Source organism: Hemicordylus capensis, chromosome 6 (genome assembly GCF_027244095.1).
Source record: "Hemicordylus capensis ecotype Gifberg chromosome 6, rHemCap1.1.pri, whole genome shotgun sequence".
Lineage (NCBI taxonomy): Eukaryota > Metazoa > Chordata > Lepidosauria > Squamata > Cordylidae > Hemicordylus > Hemicordylus capensis.
The window spans coordinates 11,564,585-11,577,526 of NC_069662.1; the positions used below are offsets into that span (position 1 = coordinate 11,564,585).

At 47.7% G+C, this 12,942-nt stretch overlaps 1 non-coding gene across 1 annotated transcript; it reads left to right on the plus strand.

Annotated features, from left to right (window-relative positions):
• The first annotated feature begins 1,210 nt into the window (after nucleotides 1-1,210).
• On the plus strand, nucleotides 1,211-1,283 carry TRNAM-CAU (transfer RNA methionine (anticodon CAU)). The gene has a single exon. It is a non-coding gene; the product is annotated as a tRNA-Met (tRNA).
• Nucleotides 1,284-12,942: the final 11,659 nt, after the last annotated feature.

The window sequence follows — 12,942 nt, forward strand, 5'->3', positions numbered from 1 at the left end:
AGAAGGTTCCAAGTTCCCTCCCTGGCAGCATCTCAAAGATAGGGCTGGGAGAGATTCCTGCCTGCAACCTTGAAGAAGCCGCTGCCAGTCTGTGAAGACAATACTGAGTTAGATAGACCAATGGTCTGATTCAATATATGGCAGCTTCCTGTGTCCCTGTGTTCAGGGTCATCCTCTTTGCTCTTAGAGGGAACAAGTCCCTCTTGAGTCCCAGAGGGTCTCGGGGGACACCATACAGCTACTTTTCCTAAACTAAGCAGGTCTTCGCATGTCAGAGGCTGGATGGGAGACCTGTGTATGCCACTTTGGGGGATTGGCCCCTCCCCTAATGGTAGAGGGTCTGCTTTGCATGCCATCCCTGGCGTTGTCAGTCCCTGGGAGTCTCCAGCTGTTTGGGCTGGGAGAGATGCCTGCCAAAAACCTTGGAGAGCCACAGACAGTCAGAGCAGACAAGACTAAGCTCGGTGGATTAAGGGTCTGACTAAGCACAAGACAGCTTCCTGTGTTGCTGTGTAAGTGGCACCTGCAACAAAAGGCTGATCTTGGGATCCTGAGCGTAGGCACTGAGCAATGCTGATTTCCCCGCTCTTTTCAGCAGGAAAGAAGGGAAACTTCCTGCACTTGTGCCCAGAAGGAGCTGATCTCCTGTCTTACAGGAGAGCCAGATTCTGGGCAGCACTGAAGGATATTTATCTGTGTGTGTGTGTGTGTCTGTCTGTCTGTGTCTGTCTGTCTGTGTGTCTGTGTGCCCGTACCCCACTATCAACTTTGCAGCACATGGACCAATATGAACAAAATTGGATACAGTTGATAGGGATGCCTCAACGGCATAGTTTGTGATTATTTCACCCATCCCAGTCCAAGATGGTGGACGCATAAACTTTTGAGGTGCAAGTGGGCTAACTTGTGAACCACTTAACTGATTTGAATCAAATTTGCTACAGGTGGAGGGTCACATAGGGATGCCCTAATGGCATGGTGTGTAATGAAGTCATCCACTCCAATTCAAGATGGAGGTTGCGTGAACATCTGAGGTGCCAGTGGGCTAATTTGTGGACTGCCTAACCCATTTGAACCAAATTGGGTACAGTTGCAGTGAGTGACGCACAGGGACACCTCAGTGCCATAGTTTGTGATGTCATCCACACCGGTTCAAGATGGCAGACACATAAACTCTTGAGGCGCAAGTGGACTCAAGGCGCAAGATAGTGCCTGCTTAGCGCAGTAGGCAGCGCGTCAGTCTCATAATCTGAAGGTCCTGAGTTCGAGCCTCAGAGAGGGCATGTTTGTTTGAGAGGAGAGCTGGTCTTGTGGTAGCAAGCATGACTTGTCCCCATAGCTAAGCAGGGTCTGCCCTGGTTGCATCTGAATGGGAGGCTTGATGTGTGAGCACTGCAAGATATTCTCCTCAGGGGATGAAGCCGTTCTGGGAAGAGCAGAAGGTTTCAAGTTCCCTCCCTGGCTTCTCCAAGATAGGGCTGAGAGAGATTCCTGCCTGCAACCTTGGAGAAGCCGCTGCTAGTCTGTGAAGACAATACTGAGCTAGATAGACCAATGATCTGACTCAGTATATGGCAGTTTCCTATGTCCCTATGTTCCTGTGACTAACTTGTGAACCGCTTAACCGATTGAACCAAAATTGTTGCAGCTGTAGGGACACTTCAGTGGCATAGTTTGTGATGATGTCATCTACCCCAATTCATTCCAACAGGCAGCTCTGGGTACAATCCTAGCTCCTGCATTTTGCACTAGCTGCAGTTTCCAAATATTCTTCAAGGGCAGCCCACGTAGAGCGTGTTACAGTAATCCAGCCGCAATGTGACCAGGGTGTGGATAACTGTGGCCAGATCTGCCTTCTCGTGGTAGGGACGCCAGAGCTGTGCAAAAGCACTCTGGCCACCCCCTCCACCTGAGCTTCCAAAAGCAGATCTGGGTCCAGCAGGTTCCACTGTCTACTCTGAATATTGTAGATTTTCTTTGTATCCTTTCTTTGTGGATAAGAAACAGCGGTCACATCTACTGTAGTCACCCACCCAAATGCAAGTCAGGGCAGACCCTGCTTGGCAAAGGGAACAAGTCATGCTCACTACTGTGAGACCAGCTGAATTCACTATTCAAATTCTACAGGAAGCTTTGAAAACTAGTGGGAAGTGGTGGATATTATGAGCCATGCAGCCAAAGGGGTCAGGGAGTGATGTGGGACCGGAAGAAAATGAACAGAACGAAGATACTGAGAAGGCAATCAAGTAAAATTGCAATGGGTAGACTGGAGGTGATATGCACACCATCTGTGTGTTTCCTCCACAGGGTTTTCTCAGCATCTGAGCAGATGGGAATCATCCTGGGGCCTGTGTCTGACCACCTTGATCTCTGCGGCTTCCTTGGTCTTCTAACAGAGCAAACCTAGCAGGGTAACATTTCCAATAGCACAGTGCCCCATAGTGGTGCAGTGACTATTAGCACTCATCCTGTTGACAAATGGGGTGTGTATTTGTATTGTGATGAATGGAAAATGGAACCAAATTGGACCCATTCGGTTTAATGGTCATTGGTAAGAAACCTGGGACCCGAATGATACAAATCTCATATAGGCGGTAATGTCTCACTCAACCAACCAGTTCCAGCCAGCTAACCCACAAGGGAGGATTTATATGGTGAGTCCCTGTACCCTAGCAGGCTGATAGCCAGTTTAATCTTTAACCTTTCAAGACAAAAGGCGGGGGATAGTTTTCTGGTAGTTTGTTTTGCTGCCACCAAATCACTCCTTAATGATTTTCCTTAACAGGAAATAGAGTGATTAAGATTTCCCATTGCAAACTTTGCTTCCTCTTGCTAACAGGCAAATATGAAAACTGCTCCCCACATGTACACCTGCATGTGGTAAGAGCTAGCGATGGCTGGCTTTGAGTCCCTGTTTGGAGACGGCTTGTACTAGAGGCTTCCTCCTTGACCCCCACTTCCACCGAGATTTAATAAACACTCTGTGAGGGGTTGTAAAAACCAAGAAAAATCTTTTATTAAGTTGCTACAAACTAGTGGGTCTTGGGCTTCAGCTTTTTGGTTGCCCTTAGAAACGCTTAGTTGGTTACAAGAATATTCAAAACACCCAGATCTTTTCGTAGGTGGCACATAGTTAATCTTAGTTACTCAGGTACAAGGAACAGATAATTAGGAATGCAAAGCAACACACAGAAAGTAAAATAACTTCTAACACACTTACCAGAAATACTTTCTCCTGCACTAACTGCCTAAGCCACAAAACTTTGATTCCATTCCCCCTCGAAGCTCACCAAAACCCTGGTGAGATTAAGCTCCTGCAAATCTCTGACCTCAGAGATTCCTGCAGACTCACCATGTGAGAGACTCCATTCCTCCTCTCTCCCCTGGCACTCTCTACTTCCCTCCTTCCAGGAGCCCTCATATCCCACCCACCTGGTTGACTAATTGGTCAGGGCCTAGGGTCGCCAGTCTGTCAGTCAAGGTCACGGGTTCACTTCCCGTTAACTCAACCAGTGCTGGCAGGCTGCTCACTACATAGGCCATTCAGGCCTCATTTGTTTTAGGAAACCATATATGTGTGTGGCAGGAGCAGGGGTGGTTACCTTTTAATGCAGCAGTAGGATAGGGTCTTGTGTCTTTTAAACAATTCTAAATGTTAAAAAGAAGGGGCAAAGTTCTTAACCGTAGCTGCCACCCGCCATGATTCTTCCCTGCTCTTTCCAGAGACTGAGCTCAGGTAGCAGACCTAGAAAAGTCCTTCACCTGGTTCCCAAGGGGTTCCAAACGGAGTCCCTGGATGTTGCTGGACCACAACTCCCATCATCCCCAGCCTTTGGCCAGTGTGGCTGGAGATGATGGGAGCTTTAGTCCAACACTCAGGGACCAAAGCTTGGGAACTTCTGCCATAGGGCAGGGGCAGATATTATGGCTGTTTACACAACCAAAAGCTGGGTCGGACAAGTCTACCCAGGTTTGGGAGCTGTGAATTCTCCCTATTTGTGTTTGTTTGGGAGCAAACAACTTGGTCGGAGGAGGGTGAAGTGATTGTGTGGGAGACAGACACTGGGTAGCCCCTTTCCATGGAGTACATCCGTGAGGGCTGCGCAGCCCTTATGAACATATTCCTGAATACAAACAGGCCTTTTGTTAGGAGGGGAGAGAAGCAAATATGGCAGACCTTGTGCACTGATAGGTTGCTCCTTGTAAGAACAGAGCTCTCTTGTTCTGCCCTCGTACGACTGTGAGGCCTGCAAGCATCTGTGTCCAAACACTATCAACATTATAGCTCATTAAGGAATCCATTTAGCACCTACTTGTACGGTTCACACATCTTTATTATCAAAATGTCCGCTAGGAATGGAGCCACTTCCTGTGTCTTCTCCGGTGGAAGGTTTTTAACGGGTTTCTGGGTGACTCATGCCAATGGCTCCGTGCAGAAAAGCACACTTTGGGTTTCCCCCATTAATGTCTATCTTTGTTGACTTTTAAAAATGAATCACCTCTGCCACTCAGCACACAGGACATATGATGACATCATGGGGATGATGAAATCCAGTACTGTAAGGAAGCACGAGGAAGGAGGCATGGCATAACTTTGGCCATTAGAAGAGAATAAATGGCAGAAACCTTAGTTGGGAGCAAATAGAATCACTGCATCTATAGCTGCATATTACCGAACTATCTACCTCAGTGGCAAGCTGCATCAACCCTAAATACAGTACCCTGATTAATTGCTTACTGGGCCTGTGTCAGGCCAAAGCAGAGTTCTCTGCGCAGTCCCCTGGTGCCATGAAGAGGCGATAATTCTCACTGTAGTGCTGCACTTTGCCCAGCAATGAGGGAGGGGGTCCTTTAAGGAAAGCAGAGCCCGCTTGAGCCCCTGCCCCATCTTGGGAGGCATGCACAGACTGCTGGGAAATGTAGTCCTTCACAACGCTCTCCTCCTAGAGCAGTGATTCCCCAACCTGTAGTCCTCCTCCCAATGTTGCTGAACTACAACTCCCAATATGCCCAGTTACAATTTACTGGGGCTGGGGATGATGAGAGTTGTAGTTCAGCAACATCTGGAGGACCTCAGGTTGGGGACCCCTGTCCTAGATCTTTTGAGAGATGGCTCCATCTCCCTTAAAGGGTCCTCCCAACACTGAGGAAAGTACAGTACAGGAGGACTTCATTAACTGCAGGTTCAGAACTTGTGGTTTCATGTAGCCATGGTCAGGTAGTAAGCACCTGACTTCAGTATACGCAAGGAAAAACTGGGGAGCAAGGACAGGGTTAGGGTTAAATCCATGTTTCCATGGGCCCGGTTTGGCCAGAAATAACCTTGGAGGTCATTTCCGGCCACCATTTTGAGTTCGGCAGAGATCTGGAGCCATTTTATAGCTATTTCTGGCCAATTTTTTGCTCTTGCAGGGGCATTGCTGGAATATGGGGGGCCCATGGAGCTTGGTAGGGCACTTTATTTGGCTTTTAAAAAATTATTTCTAGACCTTTTTAGCCCTGCCCTTTGGAACTATTAAATGGTTTTTTAATTGTAATGTTTTAACCTTTTTATTTGTTGTTTTTATTGTATTGTTGTAAACCGCCCAGTGACTTGCATTTTGGGCAGTATACAAATATGTTCAATAAATAAATAAATCTAAAACCCGGATTCCCATTGCTCCAATGCCTCGGTATTCAGAGTTCCAGTATCCGCGGCACTAGCTGAGAATGGAAGCCCTGTGAATTGTCCCTTTACTGCTCAGAGGTCAGCACTGTGAGGAATGGCTATCATATTGAAGGCCTTTTTGCCAAAATGGCGCCCACGTGAGTAGTGAAGATCACTGGTCTACCTGACTCAGATGGGGAACCAGGGGATACTGGTTCCCATTTGCCCTCTTTCAGGCACCCGCGTTCGGCAGACACGAGGGGATTCACCCAGGGGCCAGAGGTCCACCACAGCAGAAGCAAGTTGGCAGACCTGAAGAGCTTCTGGCAGTTTAAGGCAGGGTTGTCAAGCTCAGGCAAGGTACCGGCTGCAGCTGGATCCTGCTGAGGTCTCCTTTCAATGATTCAAAGGGCAGCAGTACTATCCGAGAGCAAGTCAGGGCTGGATCCAAGCAGCAGTTAGGCCAGGAGGGGTGCTCAGTGCCGCTGCTGTTGCCAGCACCAGCTGTGTTTCAGGAAACAGTTTATATACCACAAGCTGGGAGCCCCCGATCTAAGGCAATAGATCTCACTTGCGGCAGTGAATATTATCAGTTAGTACAGCAGGGCTGCTCAACTCCAGCACTCCTGCAGTTGTTGGCCCACAATTCCCATAGTCTCTGGCCATCAGCTGGATTAGCTGGGCTTTGGTTTGGGCCTGATCCAGCAGGGCTTTTTTAATGTTCTTATGTCTGTGGAAAGTGAGTGCAGGAATCGGGTCAGAGACACACACATCAGCCTACGTTAATCCAAACACCTTACCCCAACTCAGCCTGGAACCATACCATAAATAGAGGGAAAACAAGAAGGCAGGAAAGATTTCAGGAGGTACTTGTTCCACCTTGATGACTCTGATGGAAAAACTGGGCTTGCCTGAACACGGATTTCGCTAAAACGTTACTCAGTTGCAGCTCCAACAGTCACAGTGGGTGGGGGAACGTTATTTCAGGTTGTAGTCTTTATTTGGCATTAGATTGGCAGCAAAAGCCTGTTGCAGCTAACTCCTATCCCTGAGAGATTATGCATCTTTGGAGGAGTTAGGCCTTTTCATGTACATTTAATAGTGGAAACGCTCTTAGTCTCTTGGACCCTTTGCCTGAGGTGTGAAGGGGAGAGAAGAGCTGTCAGTCCACCTTTCCCCCCAGCACTTGGTAACTGCCTGCAGCTTGAGCTTGAAGTTGAAGATGGAGAAACTGAGGCTATTCACACAAGCGTGCAAAACCGGGCAAAGGGAGCCCTGCCTGGTCTTGCACGTGTGTGTGAATCGCCGAGATTGGGCCGATCCCAGTGGCACCATGGTGGCAAACCCACCTAAGTAGCCACGCTTGAAAACGAGGTTAAGGGAGCAAGCCCCGGTTTTTTTAGACCATCTGGCAGCCATGGCACTCATGCAGTATGTCATGTGGGGAATTGTCTGGATGCGCAGAGAACATGCCCAGCAATGCTGGCTGCATCGTCCGAGGAGAAGGTAGGTTTAGCCAACTTCTCTGCAGCCCGCTCTGGAGCCCTTCTCACTGCTCATGAGAAGAGGCTGTGTGTGTGTGTGTGCGTGCGTGCATGTGCGTGCATGATGAAGAATGGAATGTCTTCAACAGAAGACTGAGAATTAGCCAACATTCTGTGACATCACAGCATCTCAGTCAATGGGGACCCGGGCTGAGGATATAACTTACTGACAAAACACAGCGAATGGCCGGCCTATTGTATAGATGAGGTTTAGTTTTGGCTCGAGGACTGAAGGAAAAATAAGCAAGTGACCCAGTCTCGCTTTGGAGGACAATCATGGCCACAACTACAGGCAGAGGCGGGCTACGCTTTCCTACACTAACTCACACATGGGCAGAGTTACAGTTTGCAAGGTGTGCCACGCAACATCCGTTTATTGGTAGCAAATATACCTTAACGCCCTTTGTCAAGCTGCTACTCCATAAATCCAGGGCATGGCTGTGATGTAACAAGCACCGGGCAAATACATCTTTAATGACTGTTTGAACACCGAAGGGGGAAATCCGACAGCACTTACGATATTACAAGGCAGAGCTGATGTATCCCTGGTGACTTTCAGCACGCAGCAGCCATGGCCCCTACCCAGTCAAGTGGATGGGTCTTCTGTATATAAGTGGAAGAACCCAAAGAGATCTACATACAGTATCTGCGGCTCTTTGCCACCCTTCCTTACGCCTACCCTCCAACCGAACAGCCGCTTCTTCCGCACCATGAAGAAGGCCACAGCTGCAGCGTTGCTCTCCTTCTGCCTCTCGATTGCCATCTCAGCCATACAAGGCGAAACGCTCGTGCAGCTTTGCGGGAGAGATTTTGTCAGAACTGTAGTCGCCACTTGTGGTGAAGGCCACAGCAAGAGGCACCTTCTGAGCATCTTTCCTCAAGATCTCTCAGGTAAACGTAATCAGTGCTTTATGGGGTCCAGAGCATGGTCTAAGGCCACGTGATGCAGCCCCTTTGCTGAAGCTAAGCAAGTCTTGGTGTGGTCAGTGACTGGATGGGAGATCCTGTATGCTACCTTTTGGGGATGGGGCTGTAGCTCAGTGGGAGAGAACCTGCTTTGCATGCAGAAGGTCCCAGGCTCAATCCCTGGCATCTCCAGGTAGGGCTGGGAAAGACTCCTGCCTGAAACCCTGGAGAAGCTGGTCTTGTGGTCGCAAGCATGACTTGTCCCCTTAGCTAAGCAGGGTCTGCCCTGGTTGCATGTGAATGGGAGACTTGATGTGTGAGCACTGCAAGAGATTCCTCTCAGGGGATGAAGCCACTCTGGGAAGAGCAGAAGGTTTCAAGTTCCCTCCCTGCCTTCTCCCAGATAGGGCTGAGAGAGATTCCTGCCTGCAAGCTTGGAGAAGCCACTGCCAGTCAGTGAAGACAATACTGAACTAGATAGACCAATGGTCTGACTCAGTATATGGCAGTTTCCTGTGTTCCTATGTTCAACAATACTGATCTAGATGGATCAAAGGTCTGGCTCGGTATGAAGCAGCTTCCTTTGTTCCGAAAACACAGCTTTTTTGGATGGGGTGGGGGGAGATGGTGATGAAGAAACAACTGCTGAGGCTTAATTCAGCTTGGAAGTCCTACCTTCTGCTTTGTCAGTTGTTAAGGGTTTCACAAGAGCATGGGCACACACACACATCCTCCCACTCACTTAAGATTTTTGTCTGCCTATGTACCCACACGTACCAATTGTAAAAGCAGCCTTTCACCAGAGAATAAATACCCCACCCCCACCCCAGCAGGTGTTGCCTGAATCTTGAGCTGTGTGTTAGCCCTCCGCTGCAGTTTTAGGGCTCTCCGTATTTCTGGTTGGCTGTTCTCATGTCAGGACACTGTATTTTTAAAGACTGGCTTGCATTCTGTGCTGAGAAATGGGAATATCCTTGCTACCTGCAATTGAAAAGTACTTAGTATGAATGGAAGAGACCTATCCCCCAGCAACACACAGGTGTGCTTTTTAAATCCGGGTGAGTCTGTCTGTTACTATCCCTGTTTATCTGCAGAATATGCAAGCCAGTGTTTTAAGCTGTATTTATCTGTGTTGGTCACCTTGAGTGGTGCAGAGGGGAAATACTTGACTAACAAGCAGAAGGTTGCTGGTTCGAATCCCTGCTGGTACTATATCAGGCAGCAGCAATTTAGAAAGATGTTGAAAGGCATCATCTCACACTGCACGGGAAGAGGCAATGGTCAACCCCTCCTGTATTCTCCCAAAGACAACATGGGGCTCTGTGGGCGCCAGGAGTCAAAATCGACTTGATGGCACACTTTACCTTTATCTGTGTTGTTATTGCAGGCCACTGGGTTTTTCTCCCTTGGGGTAGAAAAGCAGTAGATAAAAAGGTAATACACAGATTCAGGATCCTAGCAAGTCCTAGTGGCTGGCATCTTGCCTAACGAAGTGCTTGAGTTACGAATAACATTGCGCTAGTGCAAGGAGACAGCATAGTTGTGCTAACAAAGGGATTTGCACAACTGTGATTGTGGAAAGGTTCTATTTAAGATAAATGAGACAGGCTGCAGCCACACTCTTGTGGGGAGGAGATCTGGTCTTGCAGTAAAGTGTGCCGTCAAGTCGATTTTGACTCCTGGCGCCCACAGAGCCCTGTGGTTTTCTTTGGTAGAATGCAGGAGGGGTTTACCATTGCCATCTCCCGTTCAGAATGAGATGATGCCTTTCAGCATCTTCCTATATCACTGCTGCCCGATATAGGTGTTTCCCATAGTCTGGGAAACATACCAGCAGGGATTTGAACTGGCAACCTTCTGCTTGTTAGTCAGGTCATTTCCCTGCTGAGCCACTTAAGGCAGTAAGCATGAATGATCTCTCTTGGTAAGCAGCATCCACCCTGGCTTGCATTTGGATGATGGGTGATTATATGTGAGCCTGACCACTGTAAGAGATTCCCCTTTAGAGATTGGGCCATCGCTCAGTGGTAGAGCATCTGCTTGCATGCAGAACGGGTTAACTTTACCATCGCCGACTGAGTCAGCTAATGTTTGCCTTTGAAGCAATTTCCCTTTTGTTTTTGTTTTAAGAGGATCTCTTTGACTTCTTTGTAATGGCTAAATATTAGGGGGCCGAACCACAAATAAGGATTGAATAGAAACAGGTTTGAACATGTTTCGCTAATGTTTTGGCTTCTGCCTGCCGTGTGTTTACATGGATGGGTGTGTGCAAGCCAAGAATGCTTTTCCATCCTTCAAAATGCTTTAAAGTGAAGTGTGCTGTCAAATAGATTTCGACTCCTGGCGCCCACAGTGTCCTGTGATTTTTCTTTAGTAGAATACAAGAAGGGTTTACTATTGCCATCTCCCGCGCAGTATTAGATGATGCCTTTCAGCATCTTCCTATATCGCTGCTGCCCAATATAGCACCAGCAAGGATTTGAACCGGCAACCTTCTGCTTGTAAGTCAAGCATTTCCCCGCTGCGCCATATGCAAACTTATGCATATTCACCCATTATTTAAAACTCAGAATCCATTGGCCTCAATTTCTTCAAGTCGGTGACAAACCTCATTTTAATAACTACTACGAGATCATTTATATAGCTGGTTTAATCACTTCCCTTCTAATGGAGCAAATTAAATTCTCTTGAGTGCTTTCAACTGAGTTTGCAGTCTTCTTTCCTTTTTAACAAAACAGATCAAGGAGGTCACCTGGATTTACAACCAGAGAGCGGATTCCAGCACAAAGAAGCGATTCGTGTCCAAACTTGGCCAAACAGAATTTGGGGGACCATGAGGCGACGCTCTGTGGAAAGACGCCAAGAGGGGATTTCGCTCTCCAAGACCTGCTGCAGCGTTGGCTGTAGCAGAACTGACATCCGTTTGCTGTGCAAATAAATGGCATCGCAGCGTCTCTGTAGCAGGTTCAATGAAAAATAAAATGGTGCCTTTTCCAGAAGACATCATTGCACTGCGATTTGACTCCAGATTTGAGGCAGGGACCAGGGCTGCAGGTTTTGGTCAGTGTAATGAAGCGGTCAATTAATGAATGCTTTAGTTCAGGGGATCCCAACCTCCAGATGTTGCTAAACTACAACTCCCATCACCCCCAGTTACAATTTATGTTGAAGTTGTAGTTTGGCAACATCTGGAAGACCACAGGTTGGAAACCCCTGCTTTTGTTGATTGGTCAGTGTGGGCCAATTTCAATCAATGAGGCAGAGAATTATGGGGTGCCTTATTTATTTTCTGAGGCTCTTTGGCTAGGGCGTGTTACTGTAACAAGAGATGGGGCAAAACATGTTACACATACGTTTCCCTTCTAACGATGAGCGAGAACTTTACGTAGGGACATAGGAAGCTGCCATATACTGAATCAGACCCTTGGTACATCTAGCTCAGTGTGGTCTACACAGACTGGCAGTGGCTTCTCCAAGGTTGCAGGCAGGAACCTCTCTCAGGCTCAGCCCTATCTTGGAGAAGCCGGGGAGGGAACTTGGAATCTTCTGTTCTTCCCAGAGTGGCTCCATCCCCTGAGGGGAAGTTCTTACAGTGCTCATGTATGTAGTCTCCCATTGATATGCAACCAGGGTGGACCCTGCTTAGCAAGGAGGACAAGTCATGCTTGCTACCACAAGACCAGCTCTCCTCCCACTTTATTAAATGAAAGTTCTCTCTTTAATAAGTTCTTATTCAGTTTGAATTAAGTTTTGACATGAATCAAAGTTTGGCTCGAGTCAACATTTGACTTTGATATAAGTCATTTATTGAACTTTGATATTAAACTTGGTCTGCACATTAAAATGTGTGTGATCAAGCCTCACTCTGAGCTCATGAGGTCCAATCACGGTTGCTGGTGTTGTAAACCGCTGGCACACCCTACAGTATGTCCCAGAATCCTTTGCACCACCCTGTTTCCAGCCGTGGAATTGGGGAGGAAGAGTACCTTGAAGGTAGCACGTTTGAAAACCGTGGGCTGAGGTCTTCAACTGAGGAGTCACAAGATGACTCAAGATAGGCCATGACAACTGTCCAAGAGAGGAGGGAGAGGAACGTAGTTAAAAACCGAACTAGATAGGTTTCTTTCTAAAGAAACCAAACCGTATGGACACCAATATGTTGCAGCAGAAGAAGTGACTGTACATTCTGGAACCAGAACTCCCCCTTCTCAAGTGGGACGTGTCCAGGCACTTGGTCTCCAGGTTGTGTGGTAGCACAAGTGGGGAGGGTATTGGTTTTGAATACTCTCCCATGTAAAAATTCAGTGCAAGTAGATCAAAGAGAGAGTGCCCCAACTTTTGCCTGCTGTGCTGGTTTGCTCTTGGCAGGGCGTTTTGATGTTGTTTTAACACGACAAAGCATCCATATATGTGGACATCCACCCACCATCGTAAGTGGAATAGTCCATTCTACTGAATGTGGAGTTCCGCTGGCACACTTCCTTGAACAAGTAAAATGTTCTCACACACACATCGTCCACACAGTCAAAACTGTATTCTATCTGGGTTTGGGAGCTTTGTGTGGTCCCAGTTTTTGGTTGTGTGGAAGCAAGGTAGGAGGAAGATCTGGGGAGAAGTGATTGTGTGGAAGCAAGGTGGGAGTAAAACCTGGGGAGAAGTGATTGTGCAGAAGCAAGTTGGGAGGAAAACCTGGGGAGAAGTGATTGTGTGGAAGCAAGGTGGGAGGAAAAACCACCCAGGTTGTTCTCCTACTTTGCTTCCACACTAATGAAAATTGGGAACACACACAGCTCCCAAACCCGGCTAGAACACAGTTTCTGATTATGTGAATGACCTCACAGTGTC